Below are 23,579 nucleotides of genomic sequence, written 5' to 3'. Positions count from 1 at the left end.
CTTGGAGCAGTCGCTCGCTCACGTCACCCGGTCACCACGTCGCAGGCCTTGTCCTTCCACCTGGCTTCTCTGGCTCCTTGCCTGGTGACTGTAGTGGTGAGCAGGTTAGGAGCGTGTAGGAGGTTTTGTTCCAGATGCTGGTGCTGGGCGGAGACCTGGGAGCTGGCCCCGGAGACCCTGGGAGTCCACTGGCAGTCATTGACAGTGGAAGCTTGCTCATCTCTCTGGAAAATGCTCCTATTTGCACAGGGGTGGAGATTGTGCAGGATAATTAGAGAAGTAAAGATCAGACGACCACAAACACTGGAGGGAAATGTGCATGCCAGCTGGCGGGCGAGCAGTCCCATTTTGGAAGTAATTGGGTAGCAATGAGATGTTCAGAGCAAGAGCCTGCCGAGCATCCTGTGATGGGGGGGGGGATGTTTTCTTGATATCAAAGGGGATCCGCTTCTGTCTGCAGACTCCCTCCCAAAGGCGAGCCCAGCATTTCTGAAGCTTGGCATGAGTCTCTCCTCCTGCTTTTCCTCTCCAGTCACTACTTGGCCGACTTCTTTCCAGTTTCTTTCTCTGAATCCCTCACTGATCCTGATGTAGACACTTTGTGGAGGCTGGATATGCCTATATCACTTGGAGATTGTGGGGGAGAAACAGACTTTGATTATGAGTTTGCACCTTCCTAACAGCAAAGGGCAGCAGAGGATGAGATGGTTGGATGGCATCACCGATTCATTGGACACGAGTTTGAGCAAACTCCGGGAGATAGTGAAGGACAGGGAAGCCTGACGTGTTGCAGTCCATAGATGTCATGGAGAGTCAGACAGAGCTTGGCCCCTCAAGAAAAACAAACAGCAAGTAAAGGTGAGATGACTTTTCAGTGACTGCTAGAGGTGACGAAGTCGGGAAGTGCAAGTTGGAATTCAAAGCAGCCTTGGGACTCGAGAAACCACACGCCGCCCACTCACCCACCTCCCAGCTTTAGCCCTAGAAAACCAGGAGCCCCCAGGGAATGCCGTTCTGTCTATCCCACCCAGGCCCCCTTTAATCTTGACAGGCTGCCCTGGCCCCGCTCCTGGAGGCACATTAAAGCAAGCTTCACATGCCTGCTCCGGGGAACGGCCCGGCTCCTCCCCACTTACTGCAGGCCCACTTGCTCTTCCCCTTCATCTCCCTGGGTCTTGGATTCCTGGCCCTGGTCCCTGGCTTTGATATTTGCTTCTGCTCCCTTGGGTTTGGCAACTCACTGCATTCCCCTTGCAGCTTTTGGGGCCTCGGTTTTCTCGATGGCCGTCTGCTCTATTTCTGCCTCTGGTCCGTGTCTTCCCTCGGCCTTGAGGGAGGACCACCCTCCTCTGGCCTGGGCTCTGAGATGGAAGTGGTCTTCAGCTGTCGTTTTAGCCAGGGGCCTAAGAAGACCCAGATCGACTCTTGGTCACAGTTCTTCCCCCTCGAGAGAGAGAGATGCACAGTTGAGGCTCAGCAAGGCACTGACCACTGTCTTTATCAGCTGAGCTTGCACCCCAATGTCAAAGTCTAGAAGGGTTGGCCTGAAAGCCTACAGCCCAAATAGGCCGAGTTTATCCCATTAAACAATCGCTGAGCACCTAGGATATGTCTGGCATGGTTCCCGTGTCTGCTCCTGGGATGCAGCAGTGAATAGAATCAAAGTGCAGGTCCTGGGAGAGCTTATCTGCCAGCAGGGGATCACACAACAAATAAGCAAAACCGGGCCGCCTTCCTGTTCTGTTTATCCTTCCCATGGCTGTACCCAGAGAATCTGGGATCTGGTCTCTGTGATGGAGGGAGTGGGTCAAGGGCAACAGAGAGCATTTGCTTCAGCGCCTCCTTAGAGGAGACAGTGGCCCCCTGGTCCCGCCGAAGTGTGACAGCAAGACGGCTTGTTCCAGCCACGGAGACACAGACGTGGCCGATCTAGCTGACGGAGCAGCTCCAGCCCTTGGTAAATGGGACCCCCGAGAAGAGCCACATCCATGTGTGCTCACGTGGGCAGAGCACGCACTTGGGGCTCAGAACCCAGGTACTCTCACCCCACCCTCCCGGGATCAAAACCTGCAGGTGATTCCCACGCAGAGTGCAATCCGAGAAGCAACAGGCTAGGCTTTCTAACCAGGCGCAGAGAAAAGCCCTGCCTTCCACCAGGAGGTGGAGCAGGCGATGGACTTCCTCCCCTGGGAAAGGTGTGGTTTTTCTGATCAACATACTCATCACTGGTTTTTCTGTTTGTTTGTTTTGCTTTTGAAGAATTAGTGGCCATCTTTAATATGCAGCAGAGCAGGGTCTGGATTTTTAATAAAATCAGATAAGACATTGCCATTATTTATTTATTTTTAATTTTTTGGCTGCACCGCGTGGCATGTGGGGTCTTAATTCCCCACCAGATTGAACCCAGGCCCCCTGCATTGGAAGCACAGCGTTTTAATTGCTGCACTACCAGGGAAGTCCCCCTCATCATTGTTTGATTTAGTTACTATAAATAAAATAATATCAATAAAAACAGAACTTAAAAAGTTAACAAATTCAAAAAAGGATACTTCCTTTTCATTTGACTTGTAATATTTTCAGCGGTCAAAAATTTCAACAACATCATTCTATACCATTGTATTAGTTTATAAACTGATGCTGAAGCTGAAACTGCAATACTTTGGCCACCTCATGCGACGAGTTGACTCACTGGAAAAGACTCTGATGCTGGGAAAGGTTGGGGGTGAGAGAAGAAGGGGACGACCGAGAATGAGATGGCTGGATGGCATCACCGACTCTGTGGACGAGTTTGAGTGAACTCTGGCAGTTGGTGATGGACAGGGAGGCCTGGCGTGCTGTGATTCATGGGGTGGCGGAGAGTTGGACACGACTGAGCGACTGAACTGAACTGAAGTCACTATTAATTGAATTTTTAATGCCTGAGGGGAAATTTTCATGCATGAGAAAGAATACTTCAAGTTATTTGTGTATTTTAATTTTTTTTCAGTTGATTAAAGTTGTAAATTTTAAAGCCTGATTTTATTAAGTTCAACTTGCAAATCCTGCTATTTTGTTCAGAAAGATAGTATTTTATGTTAAATCTCCCTTTCTTTTTGATTAATGTTTAATTTGCTTACAAATTCTCTAAACATTTACTACCACTTACAAACTTGGTTAAATTAGCTTAGACAAAACTATAATTAAGCACTTCAAATATCTAACAAGGCACACTTACAAATCTAACAAAATCTTAAGACACTTAGAATGTAATACTAGGAACATACACTATTCATGAAACATAGTAAGTTTCAACTTACAGATCTAAGCAGACTTATTTAAACATTTAACCTTCACACTTAATCCACCTTAGTATTAAATTAACATCATAAGTCTAATATATAACATACTTTTATACTTTTTCAACAACTTAAAAAAGCAGATAAAAATTGTTCATTTAAAAATGGTGAATTTCATGTTATGTGAATTTTTAAAGAGGATGTAAAATTTAAGTTATATTTCTAGGGAACTCCCTGGTGATCCAGTAGTTAAGTTCTGAGCTTTCACTGCTGAGGGTACAGGTTCAATCCCTGGTTGGGGAACTAAGATCCTGCAAGCCACTTGGCTTGACCACCACCACCACCAACAAAGATTGTGTTTTTAAAATTACCCCCAAACCAAGATAAAATATAAGTTACCCTAATGATTATAACATTTGAAGTGAAGAAGTGAAGTCGCTCAGTTATGACTGACTCTGCGATCACATGGACTGTAGCCCACCATGCTCCTCCACCCATGGGATTTTCCAGGCAAGAGTACTGGAGTGGGTTGCCATTTCCTTCTCTGGTTATAACATTTACTGCTACACGTATACTTAAACGTATCACAAAACTTCCAATATCGATACATGTTTGTGCCATTCATCATATTTACATTTATTTTCAAGCCTCTGTCCAAACAAAGCAAGCAGAATCAGCCTCACGGGTGGGCTGAGATGACTAAAGTGAAGATTTAGGACTTGAATATCTTTACACTTTGGGGTTATAAGCTTTGTATTTGAAGCTACCATACTGTTACAGATTCAGAGATTGCAGGAGGCTGGGGATAGAGTCTAGATGTCACCCAGTCTGGCAATTATCTGTGGGAGTGACTTTTTGGGGTCAAGTTTTGCCTGCCACAATAACAAAATTCTTAAAACCCTCACCTTAAAAAAAAAAAAAAAAAGACACCTCAGGGCCTCTTTCATCCCTAGGTATCTCACTGCCTGGATAAAAGCTCCAAAAATTCACAGCTTAATTATTAACCCGCACTTGGCTGTGGCATGCACATTGCTGGAATAGCTGACATTTTTGAGAGCTCCCGTGCACCTTTTTTAAGTCTAACCCGTATTCAGTGTTATTAGGGACTCAGGCTTTTTACAAGTTTTGATTCCTTTCTGATAACTCAGATCACCAGCTTTGGTTTGTTTTGCTGTGTCCCTCCTTTCAACACCACTTTTTGAGTCCTCTGGATTACCAAGCTCTGGCCTCAGCTATTAGACTTAGGTCTGCTGGCACTCCTCTGCACTGAGATGTGGACTCAGCCATTCTCCAGGGAGCCCTGCTTTTTTAAATGGTGAATGTTATTAGTGACAAATACCTGGGCCCTCGTGGTGCAAATCACATTGTCTCCATGGGCACTGAGGGCAGGAAGGAATGTCCACTCCTGTCCACTCCAGTGAGAGAGCTGGAACATGAGCTCATGTGGACATGTCTAGTTAACTCCAATCCTGCTCTGTCCTTTAGAAAATATACTCTACTGGGGACATCCCTGGTGGTCCAGTGGCTAAGACTTTGTGCTCCCAATGCAGGGGACCCAGGTTCAATCCCTGGTCAGGGAACTAGATCCTACATGCAGCGACTAAGACCCAGCTTAGCCAAATAAATAAAAATAAATTTAAAAAAAACTAAAAAAAAAGAAAATATAAGAGCTTCTCATTTGATTGCCCCTCTAAATGACTAGCTTTTAGCTATCAGCTGCTGCTTCTTTTTATTGTCACACTGCACATATTTTGAGCTTCCCTTGTGGCTCAGGCAGTAAAGAATCTGCCTGCAATTCAGGAGACCCAGGTTCAATCCCCAGGTCAGGAAGATCCCTGGAGAATGGAATAGCTACCTACTTCAGTACTCTTGCCTGGAGAATTCCATGGACATACTGATCTCTCCAACCTGGGTTTCGAACCCATGTCTCCCTCATTGCAGGCGGATTCTTTACCATCTGAGCCACCAGGGAAGCCCAAGCAGCAGCAGTTACCTACTCCAGTATTCTTGCCTGGAGAATTCCATGAACAGAGGAGCCCAGTGGGCTACAGTCCAAGGGATTGCAAAGAGTCAGACATGACTGAGAGACTAACACTTTCTTTCAATGAATATTTTAATTATAACGAAATTTTGAACGTCACACATGGATGTATATCAACTTGGATCGTGGCTGTCCTGGCCAGGGCTTCAAGTGTGCTCTCGTCACTTTTATGATCCTCGGGTCTTATCAGCCATCGTCCTCTGATCGTTTTATTGACAGTCACACAGTTTCATCTCTCAACCTTATCAAGCTCACTAGGCTGAGTTCTAGTTTCAAAGCACGGGCTTCGACTCTCTCCTTGGCTTCCGGGCTCTCTGCCTCTTCTGCTGGGAACGGGCTGGCGTTTTCTTTCTCCCTGTCCTCTCCCGGGCTCCTCTCAGGCTGTCTTGGTGTCCGTGCTCAACCATCTGCTCTTTAAAGAGGCCATCCTTTGGGAGGAAGTAAAATCAATATATACTTAACAAAGTTAACCTGTTTGACACAGCATATTATCATAGGTAAGCAGATTGCTTTTTCATAGTCTGTGTGACTCATGAAAGGCAGATAACTCAGTCTTTATCAACGTCTAGGACCCTCTCCGCAAGCCCACCCATCCCTTGCCAGGCCCTTGCCCTGACCCAGCTCCCACCTCTTCCCAGCACGCTGCCCTGCAGTGGCCAGCAAATCCCCATATCCCCTTCCTTTCGGTGGAGGACATACCCCAAGGCGCACCCCCACCCCAGATCCCTGACTCCTGGTGTTCACACCTCTCTGAGATGCTGTCCTCTTGAGCACGTGTGCCTGTGACATGTTTCTAACGAAGAGGCCATGGTGAAGGCGATGGGATGTCAAACTGTGATTCTGTTATACAGACTCCATGTTACTAACAGATGTAGTCCAGAGACTGCTGGTGCTGTGAAGCAGGTGGCCATGCCGGGCCAGACCACCTGGCCAGGCGCTGGGGCAGCCTCCAGCAGGAGCCAGCCATCAGCCAGGGCCTGTGAGAGAGTGAATTCTGACCACGGCCCGAGTGAACACAACCTGGCCAGCACCCGGGTCACCGCCTGTGATATCCTGAGCAGGGAACCCTGCTGAGCCCTGCTGGGTCTGGCACCACAGGAGACTGTTCTGCTCCAAACCCCAAAGTCAGCCTCCCCCCTGTCTTTTCTGCTGTCTGCTCAGTTACTCCCACTGGACCATCCCCCTCACTGGCACCCCAGCTCTTCTCCTCACACTACCAGCCCTCTAGTCCTCCCACTTCCTGTCTGCCGTCCTTCTCAGGCTGCAGGCGCATGTTTCCAACAGTCCTGGTGACAGCCTGACCTCAACCGTCCGTCATTTTGCCATCTGGTGACGTCCCAACCGTAGCATCCCCATGAAGAACAGAAATGCACCTCTCCTTGCCCCTCTCCATCCTCTCCCTGTCCTGCCCCCAGTACAATGACTGTTGTCTTTCCTGCGTTAGCCAAATCTCTACACTTTACTTCTGTAATCCCTTTCCTCTTTCTATGAAAACTTCTATAATTTGTGGTTGCTTATCTGGCTTCCCTGGTGGCTCAGATGGTAAAAGCATCTGCCTACAATGCGGGAGACCTGGGTTTGATCCCTGGGTGGGGAAGATCGCTGGAGAAAGAAATGGCAACCCACTCCAGTACTCTTGCCTGGAAAATCCCATGGACGGAGGAGACTGATAGGCTACTATCCATGGGGTCACAAAGAGTCAGACACGACTGAGCGACTTCACTTCTTCATCTTTCCCATGTACTCAACTTTTTTCTCTCAACAGGATCCTCCCAAGAGCTTTTGTTTTTCTTTCATATTTTAGTTATTTGGTTGCGTCAGGTCTTAGATCTTTGTTGCACCACGCAGGCTTAGTTGCACAAGGGGCCTTAGTTCCCCAACAAGAGGATTAAAGGCACGTCTCCTCTGTTGGAAAATGAAAGTTGCTTAGTCGTGTCTGACTCTTTGTGACCCCATGGACTATACAGTCCATAGAATTCTCCAGGCCAGAGTACTGGAGTGGGTAGCCTTTCGCTTCTCCAGGGGATCTTCCCAACCCAGGGATCGAACCCAGGTCTCCTGCATTGTAGGTGAATTCTTGACCAGCTGAGCCACAAGAGAAGCCCAAGAATACTGGAGTGGGTAGCCTATCCCTTCTTCCAGCGGATCTTCCCTACCCAGGAATCAAACCAGGGTCTCCTGCATTGCAGGCAGATTCTTTACTAACATCTGTTGGAAGGCAGATTTCATTTTGTTGTTTTTGGTTGTGCTGGGTCTTCACTGCTGAGTGTGGGTTTTCTCTAGTTACAGCAAGTGAGGGCTACTCTTCATTGCAGTGCGTGGGCTTCTCTTGTGGCGGAGCACAGGCTCCAGGTGGGTGGGCTCAGTAGTTGTGGCACACAAACTTTGTTGCCCCGGGGCAAGTGGAATCTTCTTGGACCAGGAATCAAACCCGTGTCCCCTTCATTGACAGGTGGATTCTTATCCACTGCACCACCAGGAAAGTTTGGAAGGTGGGTTCTTAACCACAGACCCACCAGGGAAATCTCTTCCCACAAGCTTTTAAATACGTATGTATACATATTTTCTGTCCCATTTTCCCTTTCTTCTCCTGGGACTCTAATTACCCATATATTAGACATTTTGATATTATTCCACAGGTCCCTGACACTTTGTCATTTTTTTCCTTTCTGATCTGTTTTCTTTCTTTCCCATTCATTACTTTCTATTGATATGTCTTCAAGTTCATGTTCTCTTCCCCTGGATCTTCATTTGACCATTAAGCCCACACCCTGAATTATTTTTATTCCAGATATTTAGTTCTAAAATTTCCATTTGGTTCTCTTTTATATTTTCTATTTTTTTTTCTGCTGTGGTTTCCTATCTGTTCTTTTATTATAAATGTATTTTTTCTTTATATCCTTGAATACCGTTATAAGAGTCGCTTTAAATGTCCTTGTCTGATAATTGCAGCATCTGAATCATCTTGGACTGGCCTCTGTTTTGTCTTCCTCTTGAGAATGGGCCATGTTTTCCTGGTTCTTTGTACATGAGAATTTTAGGTTATACCCTGAATATTTTGAAGGTTGTATTGAAGAGACCCTGAATTCTACTCTATCCCTCAGGAAACTGCTGATATTTTTCTTGAGTAGGTAATTAACTTGGTTAACGTCAAACTACACACACTGTCTTCCTTGCAGCTGGCAACTGCTCAAGGCTGTTTGGTTCTTTTATCTTTGCAGGGATAGATGCTGTTTCGCTTGCTCAGATGTGGTTCAGGCGCCTCAACTGGAGGCTCGGGCAGAGTTTGCATTACCGGGAATTCAGGGCTCCTCTTCTCTGCCTCTCTCCTTTCCAAGATCCACACCCCCCACCTCTTCAGCAAGCTTAACGCTCTGGGCTCCAGGCTCCAGTTCCTCCTGCCAGAAAGACAGTGGGTTTTCTATTGCATTTCACCTGTCTCATGCTGCACTGTGACTGTGGCCAATGTGGGGAACATTTTCTAAAAAATGGGAAATCATCCAATGCCAGTTGCTTTGCACCCATTTTGAATCCTCTCCAAAGTCTCTGTGCTCGGGTTCAGTTTTTAAGAACTCTTAGGTAGTTGGATTTTGGGAGGTTTTTTGTTTGTTTTGGTTTTGTTGTTTTCTGTTTGTTTGTTTTTTCTGGTTTTGTGTTTTTGTATGTTGTCCAGCATGTATAGATATTATCTGTGGGTCTGTCAGTCATGTCTGACTCTTTTGTGACCCCATGGACTGTAGCCCGCCAGGCTCCTCTGTCCATGGAATTCTCCAGTCAAGAATAGTGGAGTGGGTTGCCATTCCCTTCTCCAGGGGATTTTCCCAACTCAGGGATTCCCTATCGGGGTCTCCTGCATTTCAGACAGATTCCTTACTGTCTGAGCAACCAGGGAAGTCTCTTATCTGTGGGAGAGTTGGTCAATTCAGACCTGATTCCTTAAAAAAATTTTTTTGTGTGTCTTTTATTGAATTTGTTACAATATTGCTTCTGTTATTATGTTTTGGTCTTTTGGTGAAGAGGCATGGGGGATCTTAGTTCCCTGACCCACACCCACTGCATTGGAAGGTAAAGTCTTAACCACTGGACCACTTAGGGTGTCCCAGGGCTGTGGTTTATTTTTTCCTTAAACGTAAAACTTCTTATTTTGTATTGGGGTATAACCGATTAACAATGTTGTGATAGTTTCAGGTGAAAAGCAAAGGGACTCAGTCATACCTGACTCTTTTCTGTTTAATATTTATTTATTTGGCTGTGCCGGTTTCAGCTGTGGCACGCAGGATCTTTGATTTTCATTGCAGCACTCAGGCTCAGGTAGACAAGTGCCAACAGCTTTAGCTCACCTGAAGGCCTTCTCCTGGGTTGACCTGCTTTACTTGGCGTCTGTGCCTTCTGTCTGATCTCACGATGTTGCCTGTGCATTTCTGTCTTAACAGAGCACATGCCGACTGTCAGGAGTTCCGGCAGAGAACCTGCACTTCTTCACACAGGGGCTGGCAGAGACTTTGCAAAACCTCAGCAGCTCCAGACCACCCCTGTTCTAAGAAGCGCCTGCTTTCCAAAGGGCCACATGTGCCTGTGTGCACACCCACCCCGAATTACACGTATGCATTATGCTCAGTGATTTTTGATCACTCTCTTTCACTTTTTCCACACTTGAGAACTCAGATTCAAGCCACTCTTGCCCCTACCACACCTGTGAAGATAGCCCAGAGTCTGAAGGATCTAATGGTCCAAGAATTGGCCAACTATGGCCTGCTGTCTATTTTTGTAAATAAAGCTTTACTGGGACAGAGTCGTGCTCACTCATGCTGTGTTGTTTTTGGCTGAGTTATGTACTGCAGTGGCAGAGGTGAGTGTGATGGAGACTGTAAGGTCTTCGAAGCCTAAAATACTGAGTATCTGGCCCCTTACAGAAGAAGTTTGCAGAACTCTGACTGTTTATGTTTTCCAGCTGTTTCAGTGACAATTGCAAAGTAAAGTTGCCAGATTTAGCAGTTAAAAATACAGGACACTTAGATAAATAGCAAATTTCAGATAAGCAATTAATGCTTTCTAAATCACTGCAGATGGTGATTGCAGCCATGAAATTAAAAGACGCTTACTCCTTGGAAGGAAAGTTATGACCAACCTAGGTAGCATTTTAAAAAGCAGAGACATTATTTTGCCAACAAAGGTCCGTCTAGTCAAGGCTGTGGTTTTTCCAGTAGTCATGTATGGATGTGAGAGTTGGACTATAAAGAAAGCTGAGTGCTGAAAACTGATGCTTTTGAACTGTGGTGTTGGAGAAGACTCTTGAGAGTCCCTTGGACTGCAAGGAGATCCAACCAGTCCATCCTAAAGGACATCAGTCCTGGGTGTTCATTGGACAGTTTCAGCTGAAGCTGAAACTCTAATACTTTGGCCACCTGATGCGAAGAGCTGACTCATTGGAAAAGACCCTGATGCTGGGAAAGATTGAGGGCAGGAGGAGAAGGGGACGACAGAGCATAAGATGATTGGATGGCATCACCGACTCAATGGACATGGGTTTGGGTGGACTCCGGGAGTTGGTGATGGACAGGGAGGCCTGGTGTTCTGTGGTTCATGGGGTCACAAAGAGTCGGACATGACTGAGCGACTGAACTGAACTGAAAATAAGCATGTCCCAAATATTGCCTGGCAACCTTCTAACAAAGACTTCTAACAAGACTGCCCATGGTCTATGGTCCCTTGGCCCTGGTTCACCTGCCTCACTTTTTAGCTTTGGAAGAGAAAGAAGTTGAAGGAGAGAGAGGTCCTGGGGATGATCTGCCTTCTTTAGAAGGGAGAGTGTGTAAAGGAAGCAGGAGAAAGTCTTCGGTCACTTCGGCCTTCCTTGCAGTGAGAATGTTGGGACATCTGGGTCTGGGTCCCCCGGGGGCAGCTGGCAAGCTGCAGTGACCACTCTTCAAATTCCACGAGCAAATGTTGTTGAAGGGGATGGGGAGGGGAGGAGCTGTTTCATTTTTCATGCTGGAAAGTGTTTATTTAAATGAGCAGCTCCACTGTGCCTTGAACAGATGGTTTATAGATTTCCTCATTGTCTGGTTTAATGGCCCAAATTTAGTCCCTGACTGGTACAGAAACAACTACTCTTTTCTATTAGATATGAAAACAGACCTCCTGGTACACACTCTGCCTCTCACCGTTCCTTTACATCACCTCCACGTCAGATGGTTAGTTGAAGTCATCTTAGATGGGAGATACCTCTGAAGGAGCTTCATCCTCTGGCGATGGAGACGACCAGGAGGCAGTGATGTGCCCATTCACTAGCTATTTAGTGACCTGGAGGATGTTACCTAACTTTTCTGAGCTTTCTTTATGGTCCAGCTCTCACATCCGCACATGACTATTGGAAAATATAGTGCTGGGTAAATGTCAGCTGTTGTTCTTTGTTTTACCAGCTGACTTGAAATAACCCATGGCCAGTCCTGGGGTGTCCCTTTAACCCAGCCTCCAGCACTGTGAACTCTCCCCACTAGGTGTCGCAATTCAGCAGGCCCTGCCAGTCCCTTAGCTTGACTTTTTGCTTATTATCATTTTCGATTTGATTTGGTGATTTCAAGGGGATAAACTAGCACACTATCTCTTGAAGTCTCTGGGGATCCAGAAATTCCAGCAGAATTGCTGGCGTCCTAGCCTGGAAGAGGTTCTCTGGACTCCTGCCTTTGTCCAGAGTTAATGTGACAAGTACTTCATTGTCCAAATGAAGATATTTTAAGAGTGAGAAGGGGACCATTAGTACCGATGTCAGGACAAGAGAAGTACACTGGGTATTTCCCAAGAATCTGAACATAAGCACCCCATCCATGGAGATTTTTCCTCAGTATTTTCAGAATCCCCAGGACAGAAATTCCCTGACATACCTTAAGATCCCAGAACAATAAACTGTGACCTTGTGCTTTAGGGGGTGTCTTAACTCCAGCAGGGGTTGTCTTCTTGCCTTAAGAGTGTCTTGCCTGCTTGTCAGGTCACTTGCTTGAGTTTTGTTCTTGGTGGTTGTGGTGGGCATGTGTCTGCCCCACAGACCTCCAGGCATCAAGGCCTCCTCTCTGCTGTATCCTCTACGGCTTCTCTTCCAGCTGGAAACCCCTTCAGAGGCATGAGTCCTCCATCTCTGGATGTGTTGAAAGGGAGTATGTGGCCACTTTCTATGTTATTTTAAAATTTTTAATTCAATTATAGTTGATTTACAATGTTGCCTTAATTTCAGGTGTACAGCAAAGTGACTCAGTTACACGTATACATATATCCACTCTTTTTTAGATTCTATTCCCATATAGGTCACAATACAGGATTGAGTCCAGTTCCCTGTGCTATATTGTGCTGTGCTGTGCTTAGTTGCTCTGTCATGTCCGAGTCTTTGCGACCCCATGGACTGTAGCCTGCCAGCACCTCTGTCCACGGGGATTCTCCAGACAGGAATACTAGAGTGGGTTGCCATGACCTCCTCGAGGGGATCTTCCCAACCCAGGGATTGAACCCAGGTCTTCCGCATTGCAGGGGAATTGGTTACCATCTGAGCCACTAGGGAAACCCAAGAATACTGGAGTGGGTAGCTTATCCCTTCCCTAGGGGAGAGATTCCCTACTCAGGAATTGAACCAGGGTCTCCTGCATTGCAGGTAGATTCTTTACCAGCTGAACTACCAGGGAAGCCCCCTGTGCTATACAGTAGGTCCTTATCTATTTTGTATACAGTAATATGTCAATCCCAGTCTCCCAATTTATCCCCTCTGTTTTTCCTTTGGTAACCATAAATTTGATTTCTAATCTGTGACTCTATTGAGGGGATTCTTCTAAGGCTTCTTCTGATCCCTAGTCTCCATCACCCTATTTCAAACTTGCTTATCTTTCATTAAAGGGCAGGGGGAAGCTATTGTTCCTACTCACCATGAATCAAATGTTGTGCTTTTTCTTCAACCATCTTGGTCATCCCATCAACCCCATGGAATTGGTATTTCAGTTCAGTCACTCAGTCGTGTCCAACTCTTTGAGACCCCATGGACTGCAGCATGCAAGGCCTCCCTGTCCATCACCAACTCCTGGAGTTTACTCAAACTCATGTCCATTGGGTCAGTGATGCCATCCAACCATCTCATCCTCTGTCATCCCCTTCTCCTCCCGCCTTCAATCTTTCCCAGCATCAGGGTCTTTTCCAATGAGTCAGCTCTTCGCATCAGGTGGCCAAAGTATTGGAGTTTCAGCTTCAACATAAGTCCTTCAATGAATATTCAGGACTGATTTCCTTTTAGGGTGGACTAGTTGGATCTCCTTGCAGTCCAAGGGACTCTCAAGAGTCTTCTCCAACATCACAGTTCAAAAGCATCAATGCTTTGGCGCTCAGCTTTCTTTATAGACCAACTCTCCCATCCATACATGACTACTGGAAAAACAATAGCTTTGACTAGACAGACCTTTGTCAGCAAAAGTCTTTGCTTTTTAAAATGCTATCTAGGTTGGTCATAGCTTTTCTTCCAAGGAACAAGCATCTTTTCATTTCATGGCTGTAGTCAACATCTGCAGTGATTATGGAGCCCCCCAAAATAAAGTCAGCCACTGTTTCCACTGTTTCCCCATCTATTTGCCATGAAGTGACGGGACCAGATGCCATGATCTTAGTTTTCTGAATGTTGAGCTTTAAGCCAACTTTTTCACTCTCCCCTTTAACTTTCATCAAGAGGCTTTTTAGTTCCTCTTCACTTTCTGCCATAAGAGTGGTGTCATCTGCATATCTGAGGTTATTGATATTTCTCCCAGCAATCTTGATTCCAGCTTGTGTTTCCTCCAGCCCAACATTCCTCATGATGTACTCTGCATATAAGTTAAATAACCATGGCGACAACATACAGCTTTGACGTACTCCTTTTTCTATTTGGAACATCTGTTGTTCTATGTCCAGTTCTAACTGTTGCTTCCTGACCTGCATATAGGTTTCTCAAGAGGCAGGTCAGGTGGTCTGTTATTCCCATCTCTTTCAGAATTTTCCACAGTTTATTGTGATCCACACAGTCAAAGGCTTTGACATAGTCAATAAAGCAGAAATAGATGTTTTTCTGGAACTCTCTTGCTTTTTCAATGATCTAGCGGATGTTGGCAATTTGATCTCTGGTTCCTCTGCTTTTTCTAAATCCAGCTTGAACATCCGAAAGTTCACGGTTCATGTATTGTTGAAGCCTGACTTGGAGGATTTTGAGCATGACTTTACTAGTGTGTGAGATGAATGCAATTGTGCGGTAGTTTGAACATTCTTTGGCATTGCACTTTTAGGGATTAGAATGAAAACTGACCTTTTCCAGTCCTGTGGCCACTGTTGAGTTTTCCAAATTTGCTGGCATATTGGGTGCAGCACTTTAACAGCATCATCTTTTAGGATTTGAAATAGCTCAACTGGAATTCCATCACCTCCTCTAGCTTTGTTCGTGGTGATGCTTCCTAAGGCCCACTTGACTTCACACTCTAGGATGTCTGGCTCTAGGTCAGTGATCTCACCATTGTGATTATCTGGATCGTGAAGACCTTTTTTGTACAGTTCTTCTGGGTATTCTTGCCACCTCTTCTTAATATCTTCTGCTTCTGTTAGGTCCATGCCATTTCTGACCTTTATTGTGCACATCTTTTCATGAAATATTCCCTTGGTATCTCTAATTTTTTTGAAGAGATTTCTAGTCTTTCCCATTCTATTGTTTTCCTCTATTTCTTTGCACTGATCACTAAGGAAGGCTTTCTTATCTCTCTCCTTGCTATTCTTTGGAACTCTGCATTCAAATGGGTATATCTTTCCTTTTTTTTTTTTGCTTTTTTGCTTCTCTTCTTTTCACAGCTATTGTAAGGCCTCCTCAGACAGCCATTTTGCTTTTTTGCATTTCTTTTACTTGGGGATGGTCTTGCTCCCTGTCTTCTGTACAAGGTCACGAACCCCATCTATAGTTCATCAGGCACTCTATCAGATCTAGTCCATTAAATCTATTTGTCACTTCCACTGTATAATCATAAAGGATTTGATTTAGGTCATACCTGAATGGTCTAGTGGTTTCCCCTCCTTTCTTCAATTTAAGTCAGAATTTTGCAATAAGGGGTTTATGATCTGAGCCACAGTCAGCTCCTGGTCTTGTTTTTCCTGACTGTATAGAGCTTCTCCATCTTTGGCTGCAAAGAATATAATCAATCTGATTTTCGTGTTGACCAGCTGGTGATGTCCATGTGTAGAGTCTTCTCCTGTGTTGTTGGAAGAGGGTGTTTGCTATGACCAGTGCATTCTTTTGGCAAAACTTTATTAGCCTTTGCCTGCTTTATTCTGTACTCCAAGGCCAAATGCGCCTGTTACTCCAGGTGTTTCTTGACTTCCTACTTTTGCATTCCAGTCCCCTATAATGGAAAGGACATCTTTTTTGGGTGTTCTAGAAGGTCTCACAGGTCTTCACAGAACTATTCAACTTCAGCTTCTTCAGCACTGCTGGTCGGGGATTGGTATTACTGGATTGTTATTATTAAACTCCATTTCACAGGTGAGGAAACTGAGCCCTAGAGCGGTCACAGCCCATGAAAGGCAGGGCTGGGGTTCAATCCCAGGGCTGTCTGGCTCCAAAGCCCTGTCTTACCACCCGAGGCTGCTCCCCGTGTCTTTACTGTAAGATCACTCACCAAACAGACATCACAGCAAGTCCCTTTCCCTCTCTGGTCTCACCTTCCTCTTCTGGAAGCTGGGAGGAGTGGTTACATGTGCTAAAGGCTGTCCTAGTGACTGGAGAGATTGTGGGATGGGGCGAGGTGGGGGGTCAGCCTGGGAAGACTTTATGGGGGCATTGAACAAGGGTTTGAAGGCAGAGGGGAGTCAGAGGCAATGGGTTATTGGGTTCAATCTAACAGACAGAAATAAGATTGTGTGTGTGATTTCCTAGCTGCCAGTCCAACTAGGAAATGCCAAGGAGACCCTGGTGATGAGTCGGTTAAAAAACTTTGTCTCAAATCATACTTGGCAGGGGCTGGTGCACGTGAGAAGCACGGAACACATTTCTATGACAGCAATGGGGCTGTTTAGGGGTCACTTTGAAAGAGAGCCCAGGCCCAGGAAGGAAGGCCTATAGGAAGCCCTGGGGCAGAGATGTGTAACCTGAGTTTGTCCAGCTGCTGGTCAGGTCCTCAGGGCGCATGGCGCCCTTTACCAACACTTAGAGGCCAAGACTCTTGGGCAGAAAGACAGCAGCTCCTCCAGCGCGTGGTCTCCTGCCTAGGTGTGGCGGCGCGGCCACAGGGCCCGGCCCCAGCGGCAAGGCTGTGACCCCAGTTGGGACAAGACTGGACACAGGGGCGTGAACCTCCAGACCCTCATCTACCCCTACACCCTGGCCCATGCATGGGGCAGGGGCAGGGGTCGTACCAGTGCCCCGGAGGAGCGGCCGATCCAAGAATCCAGGCGGCGGGGAGGGAGGAAGTCTCCCGGAGGGCAGCCACTCCTGGGCCAGGCTCGGGGAGTCTGAGCCCGGCACTTTCCGGCTGGGTCCCTCTAGCTCCAACGCTGGGGATCTGGCCGGGGGTGCCGGAGGTCCCCGGTCCCAGACCCCGCCCTCAGCCTAGCGCACCCCTTCCCCAGCCGCCGCCCCACCCGCAGTGTCCGCTCCAGGTCCCCGCTTCCGTCCCTTCCCCCACCCCTCGCGCGGGGCTCGGGCCCCCTTGGCCTTGTAGTTCCCCGGCCGGCCCCGCCTCGCCCCGCCCCTTTCCCAGTCCCGCCCCTAGGCCGGTCCTGCCCCGCCCCGCGACTTCGCCATTCTCGGGCAGGCCCCGCCCCACCCCCGGCTTCGCCCCGCCCCGCGCCCTCGCCGTCCCAGGGCAGGCCCCGCCCCTCCCCTTCGGCAGGCCCCGCCCCACGCCCGCGCCCCGCCCCGCCCCCTGGCCATTCCAGGGCAGGCCCCGCCCCGCCCCCTGGCCATTCCAGGGCAGGCCCCGCCCCGCCTCCTCTGCAGGCCCCGCCCCGCGGCCTCGCAGTCCAGGGCAGGCCCCGCCCCCTGTTTCCGCTGGCGGCGGCAGTGGCGGCGGCGCGAGAGCGCGATCGAACCGGACCCCACATTCCTGGGAGCTCGGTGAGTGCGGCCCGGGGCAGGCGGGGCAGGCGGGGCGGCGGACCGCGGACCGGGGGCTCAGAAACGAGCAGGGTTACAGGCCCAGGCCGGTGGGGGGCGGGCCGGCAAGCCACCGACCCGGTCCGCGGAGGGGCGAGCGGCCCAGGACGCCCCTGGAAGGGGTGTCGGGGGCGGCAGTGGGCCAGCTGAGGGCGGGGTGGGATCTGCGCCCTGTGAGGGGCGGCAAGCCGCCCGAAGGGGCCAACGTGTGCGGGGCCCGGTAACGGGGCGAGGAGGGGTCTTCACGGGGAAAGGCTCGGAGGAGGATCTTCCGGGAACGGGGTGCGGGAGTGGCCGGCGGAACCCTAGGAGGAGGGATGGGGGTCTGTAGGATGCAGCAGGAAGGCGGAGCTCCGGAGCTGTCAAGGGGTTCTGACTGTGGGACCCAGCGGACCGGCCGGGGGAGGTCCCTTCAGCGCCCCCAGGGAGGGCCGGGGGCTCGGGCAGGGCGGGGGGACCGCCTGCAGCCCCGGAGCTCCCCGATCACCCCTTGGGCCACCGCTGGCAGGTCGGCACTCAGTGACAGGGCTTTGGCAGGCCCCGAGGTCTGGGATGTAGCCCATCTGTGCATCCAAGTTTGGGACTTTAAAAAACTTTCTGTGGTTATAAAAAAATTAAAAAGTCCAAACAAGAATCTGGCTCCTTACCAAGAGCAGTGTTTGTAGTTGTGTATTTCAGAGCTGGAGTCTTGGATCTCCTGTCTTTGGAAAAGATACTGTCCCTTCTCTGTCTCTTTCCCCAATGCTGCTAGTGTCTGGGGAGGTTTGAAGCATTAGGGTAGTATGGGGTCCCCTGGGCTGGGTAGACCTTTCCTCCCCATACCCCAAACATGGATAAGACTGCAGAGAACCAAACTCTTTATGTGTCCTTCTGACAGGCAGCTGTCCCCTTCCCTGGGGTGACTCAGGTATTTCCTCCTCCAGGAAGCTTTCCTGGACTAGTGGAGAATACTGACGACTCACGCTCTGATCCCTGCATATCAGCTAGCTTCCCTCTCTTTACTAAAAATAGCCACAGAGAATGTTTTGTATGTATGTTCTGCTATAAAGATGTGCAGTCAACTTGTCATTGTAAGTAATGGGAAGGGGAGGAGACATATTACGGACAATTTCAAACAATGGCCTGGACAAATCATTTATATTTAGCTGAGGAATGCAGCCAGGGAGGCAGACCGTTCACACTGGCTTCCTACCCTCTGCCGGGTCCTGGCAGGGCTCATGCAACTGAGCTGTGGGTTGGAGGGGTGAGCAAGGGAGGAGGGTTAGGGTGGATAAAACTTGAATGGTGATTCAGTTCTACACTCGCTTGTTGAAGACCTGCTGTGTGCAAGGCCAGGAACAGCTGAGAGCGAACCAGAATGGAGAGGGGATTTTTTTTTGATCTGATTAAATCAAATTTTATGGGCTTCCCTGGTGGCTCAGTGGTAAAGAATCCGCCTGCAATGCAGGAGACATGGGTTTGATCCCTGGGTTGAGAACATCTCCTGGAGAAGGAAATGGCAACCCACTCCAGTATTCCTACTTGGAAAATCCCATGGACAGAGGGGGTCCACAGGGTCGCAAAGCATAGGACATAACTTAGTGACTAAACAATAGCAGTAAGTCATATTTTAATCTTTAAATTGATGAACACATTTTTATTTTTTTACATAATTTAAAAATTTTTTGAAATAAAATTTTTTATTTCTCCAGCTGCTTTGAATCTTCGTTGCAGCACTCAGAATCTTTGATCTTCGCTGTGGCATGCAGGATCTTTAGTTGCATCATGTGAATCTAGTTCCCTGACCAGGGATTGAACCTAGGCCTCCTGGAGTATGGAGTCCTAGCCATTGGAGCACCAGAGAACAAGCATATGTCATTTTAAATTGCCCCCTTATAGTTTAGGAAAATGAGGCTCAGAGAGAATAAATGACTTCCCTGAGGTCACCAAACTCATAAGTGGGAGAAGCAGAACTTGAACCCATGGCTTCTGACCCCTTAGGCTGTGTTTTCTGCTATGTCAGCTGCCTCTGTCATTCTTCACTGTTGAACCTGGAAGACCCAGGCTCCAACCTTCGTCCTAACATCGCCTAATTGTGCAACCCTGGGAAAGTTACCGCCCCTCTCCAGGCCTCTCCTTTGTTTTTGAATTTGGTCATTCCGACTAGGAATCGGACCTGTGCCTCTTGCATTGGATGCTCAGAGTCCTAACGACTGGATCTCCAGGGAAGTCCCCAGTGCTTTGTTTTGGATGATTATGGGTTAAAATGTTTTTAGGGTCTCTTCCACCCTTGGATATCTAACAGTGTAAGATGCTATCAGCAGCCAATCAGTGAGTTAATGTGTTCTTTGTTTATTTTCTATTTTTAATTGTGGTAAAAGAAATGCATAAAAACGACCATTATAACTATTTTAAAATGTACAGTTTAGTTGCAGGAAGTATATTCACGTGGTCCTGCAACAGATCTCCAGAATTTTTTTGTCTGCAAAACTGAAACTGTACACCCATTAAACTGTAGCCCATCCCCTCAGCCCCCGGCTACCTCCACTCTACTCAGTGTGGTTTATTAGGCTCCTACTATGTCCTTAATAAATGTTGCCCTTGAGGAATGAATAAGGCAAGTAGGTAGCTGGCAGGAGTGCCAGTCCTCATCCCTGTGAATATTACTTCAGCACTGGCCATGTGCCTGCTCAGTCGCTTAGTTGTGTTCGACTCTTTGTGAGCCCATGGACCATAGCCTGCCAGGCTCCTCTGTCCATGGGATTTTCCAGGCAAGAATGATGGAGTGGGTTGCAATGTCCTCCTCCACGGGATCTTCCCCACCCAAGTATTGAACCTGTGTCTCCTGAGTCTCCTGCATTGGCAGGCAGATTCTTTACCATTGAGCCACCTGGGAAGCCCCAGCACTAGCCGATCTGTTCAGTAAATGAGTGAGCAGGTGAGGCCTGGGGCAGGTGCCTTCACCTCTTTGAGCTTTCCCTTGCTGCTTACAAAAGGAGGATAACAATACCAGCTCTCAGGGCTGTTGGAAGGAGCAGTGAGAGCATGTGTGTGAAGCATGTCGCTTAGGGCCTCAGACACAGCAGGTGTGCAGTTAAGTGGTGCCTGTTATTTATAACCTAGCTGAGGAGCTAGACTCACAGAGGAGGAGAGGACTTCTACTGTCAAGGCTCAGGCCTGCTGTGGTGGGCACCCCACGGACTAAGAGGGTGTGGATCTAATCCGGGTGCATTAGCTGGCACTGCACATCCTTCCTGGGCTTCCCAGATGGCTCTGTGGGTAAAGAACCCGCTTGCTAATGCAGGCGACACAGGAGACATGGGTTCGATCCCTGGGTCGGGAAAATCCTGGAGGAGGGCATAGCTCCAGTATCCTTGCCTGGAAAATCCCATGGACAGAGGACCCTGGTGGGTTACAGTCTATACGGTCCCAAAGACTGGGACATGACTGAAGCGACGGAGCATGCACACACACATCCTTCCTACCCAACCTGCCCTGCCTGTCCAGCTTCATCTTCCACTATCTTCCCCCAGGGATCCCCGGTGCCAGCCAGACTCATCTCCCAGCATGCCTGGCTCATGCCTTCTTTGTCTCTTAGTCAGACAAGACTAAGGTTCCACCTTCCTGAACCGCGCCTCCCCATTCCTTCCTTCCACTCTTTAGGATCCTACTCATGTCTGAGCTCCTTCATGGAGCCATCCCCAAAGAACCTTTTGGCATTTTATGTCTTCATCTCTCCTAGCTTTGCCACACTGCTTGGGGGTGATTCTTTAATGTGTGTCTTAGTACAAGAGTCTGTGCTGGGACTTCCTTGGTGGTCCAGTGGATAAGACTCTGCACTCCCAATGCAGGGGCCTGGGCTTGATCTCTGGTTGGGGAACTAAGATTCCACATACTGCAAGTAAGAGTTCGTATACAGCAACTAAGTCCACGCACTGCAACTGGAGAACCTGCATTGTAGCAAAGACCCAGTGCAGCCAAAATAAATGATAAATAAAGCTTTCCTGATGTTGAAAAAGAGTTTGTGCTGACCTACATCTGATGATACAAAACAAAAGAATGGGAAAGACTAGAGATCGCTTCAAAAAATTAGAGATTCCAAGGGAACATTTCGTGCAAAGATGGGCACTGCATATAAAGACAGAAAAAATAAAGGACAGAAATGGTGTGGACCTAACAGAAGCAGAAGAGATTAAGAAGAGAGAATACACAGAAGAACTATACAAAAAAGATCTTAATGACCCAGATAACCGTGAGCCAGACTTCTTGGAGTGTGAAGTCAAGTGGGCCTTAGGAAGCATCACTATGAATAAAGCTAGTGGAGGTGATGGAATTCCAGCTGATCTATTTCAAATCCTAAAAGATGATGCTGTGAAAGTGCTGCACCCAATAGGCCAGCAAATTTGGAAAACTCAACAGTGGCCACAGGACTGGAAAAAGTCAGTTTTCATTCCAATCCCTTAGAAAGGCAATGCCAAAAAATGCTCAAACTACCGCACAACTGCGCTCATGTCACATGCTAGCAAAGTAGTGCTCAAAATTCTCCAAGCTAGGCTTCAATAGTACGTGAACCGAGAACTTCAGGATGTTCAAGCTGGATTTAGAAAAGGCAGAGGAACCAGAGGTCAAATTGCCAACATCCCTTGGGTCATAGAAGAAGCAAGGGAATTCCAGAAAAACATCTACTTCTTCTTCATTGACTATGCCAAAGCCTTTGACTGTGTGGATCACAACAAACTGTGGAAAATTCTTAGATGGGAATACCAGACCACCTTTACTTGCCTTCTGAGAAATCTGTATGCATGTCAAGAAGCAACAGTTAGAACCGGGCATGGAACAACAGACTGTTTCCAAATTGAGAAAGGAGTATATCAAGGCTATATATTGTCACCCTGCTTATATATAACTTGTATGCAGAGTACATCACATGAAATGTCAGGCTGGATGAAGCACAAGCTATAATCAAGATTGCTGGGAGAAATATCAATAACCTCAGATATGCAGATGACACCACCCTTACGGCAGAAAGCGAAAAGGAAGTAAAGAGCCTTTTGATGAAAGTGAAAGAAGAGAGTGAAAAAGCTGGCTTGAAACTCAACATTCAGAAAACGAAGATCATGGCATCTGCACCCATCACTTCATGGCAAATAGATGGGGAAACAACAGAAACGGTGACAGACTTTATTTTCTTGGGCTCCAAAATCACTTGTAACGGTGGCTGCAGCCATGAAATTAAAAGATGCTTGCTCCTTGGAAGAACAACTAGGACAAACCTAGACAGCATATTAAAAAGCAGAGACATTACTTTGCCAACACAGGTTCCTATAGTCAAAGCTATGGTTTTTACAGTAGTCATGCATGGATGTGAGAGTTGAACCATAAAGAAGGCTGAGCGCCGAAGAATTGATGCTTTTGAACTGTGGTGTTGGAGAAGACTCTTGAGAGTCCCCTAGATTGCAAAGAGATCCAACTAGTCAATTCTGAAGGAAATCAGTCCTGAATATTCATTGGAAGGACTGATGCTGAAACTGAAGCTCCAATACTTTGGCCACCTGATGCAAAGAACTGGCTCATGCTGGGAAAGACTGAAGGCAGGAGAGGGAGATGACAGAGGATGAAACGGTTGGATGGCATCACTGACTTGATGGACATGAGTTTGAGCAAGCTCTGTGAATTGCTGATGGACAGGGAAGCCTGGCGTGCTGCAGTCCATGGGGTTGCAAAGAGCCTGACACGACTGAGTGACTGGACTGAACTGAGACGAAAATGAAACGGTAAAGGTCCTTGTCTTCATGGGGCACAGAGTGCAGTGAAGGGTTAAGAAAGATCTTCCGAAAAATGACAGTTCAGAATATAAGGTGAGCAGCCTATGAGAGTAGAATATGGATTCAAACGGGGGTGGAGCTGATCACCCTGATTCTAGAGGAACACGTCATGTACCAGGTAGTTTTTGATGCGAACACTGAAGGACCGCTTTCGTTTTGACAGAAAGGGAGAAGGGTGAGCCTGAGAAACAGCACTGAGAAAGTGCTGGGGCTTTGAACAGCTCAGATGGGCCAATGAGTAGATTGTGTTGGGGGAACCTTGTACCTTCTAGAATCCCAAGTTTGCATCTGCAGCACTATTTGTGCACGAGCCTGCCTTTCTC

General features: G+C 47.7%; 1 protein-coding gene and 1 non-coding gene across 3 annotated transcripts in view; both read left to right on the top strand.

The window, feature by feature from the left end:
- Window positions 1-4,782: 4,782 nt before the first annotated feature.
- TRNAG-CCC (transfer RNA glycine (anticodon CCC)) lies at window positions 4,783-4,855 on the top strand. Its single transcript has one exon. It is a non-coding gene; the product is annotated as a tRNA-Gly (tRNA).
- A 12,489-nt stretch (window positions 4,856-17,344) lies between these two features.
- TSPAN9 (tetraspanin 9) overlaps window positions 17,345-23,579 on the top strand; it is a 195,019-nt gene continuing 188,784 nt past the window's right edge. Inside the window, exon 1 of one of the 2 annotated variants that reach the window (XM_055396281.2) lies at window positions 17,345-17,413. The gene's annotated coding sequence lies outside the window, so the exon portion shown is untranslated. The remainder of the gene's footprint in view (window positions 17,414-23,579) is intronic. The other variant, XM_055396282.2, reaches the window with a different exon arrangement.

The sequence above is a fragment of the Moschus berezovskii genome, chromosome 6 (assembly GCF_049115385.1).
Source record: "Moschus berezovskii isolate FMDL1 chromosome 6, NW_MosBer_1.0, whole genome shotgun sequence".
NCBI classification, from domain to species: domain Eukaryota; kingdom Metazoa; phylum Chordata; class Mammalia; order Artiodactyla; family Moschidae; genus Moschus; species Moschus berezovskii.
This window is presented reverse-complemented; position numbering and strand designations above follow the sequence as displayed.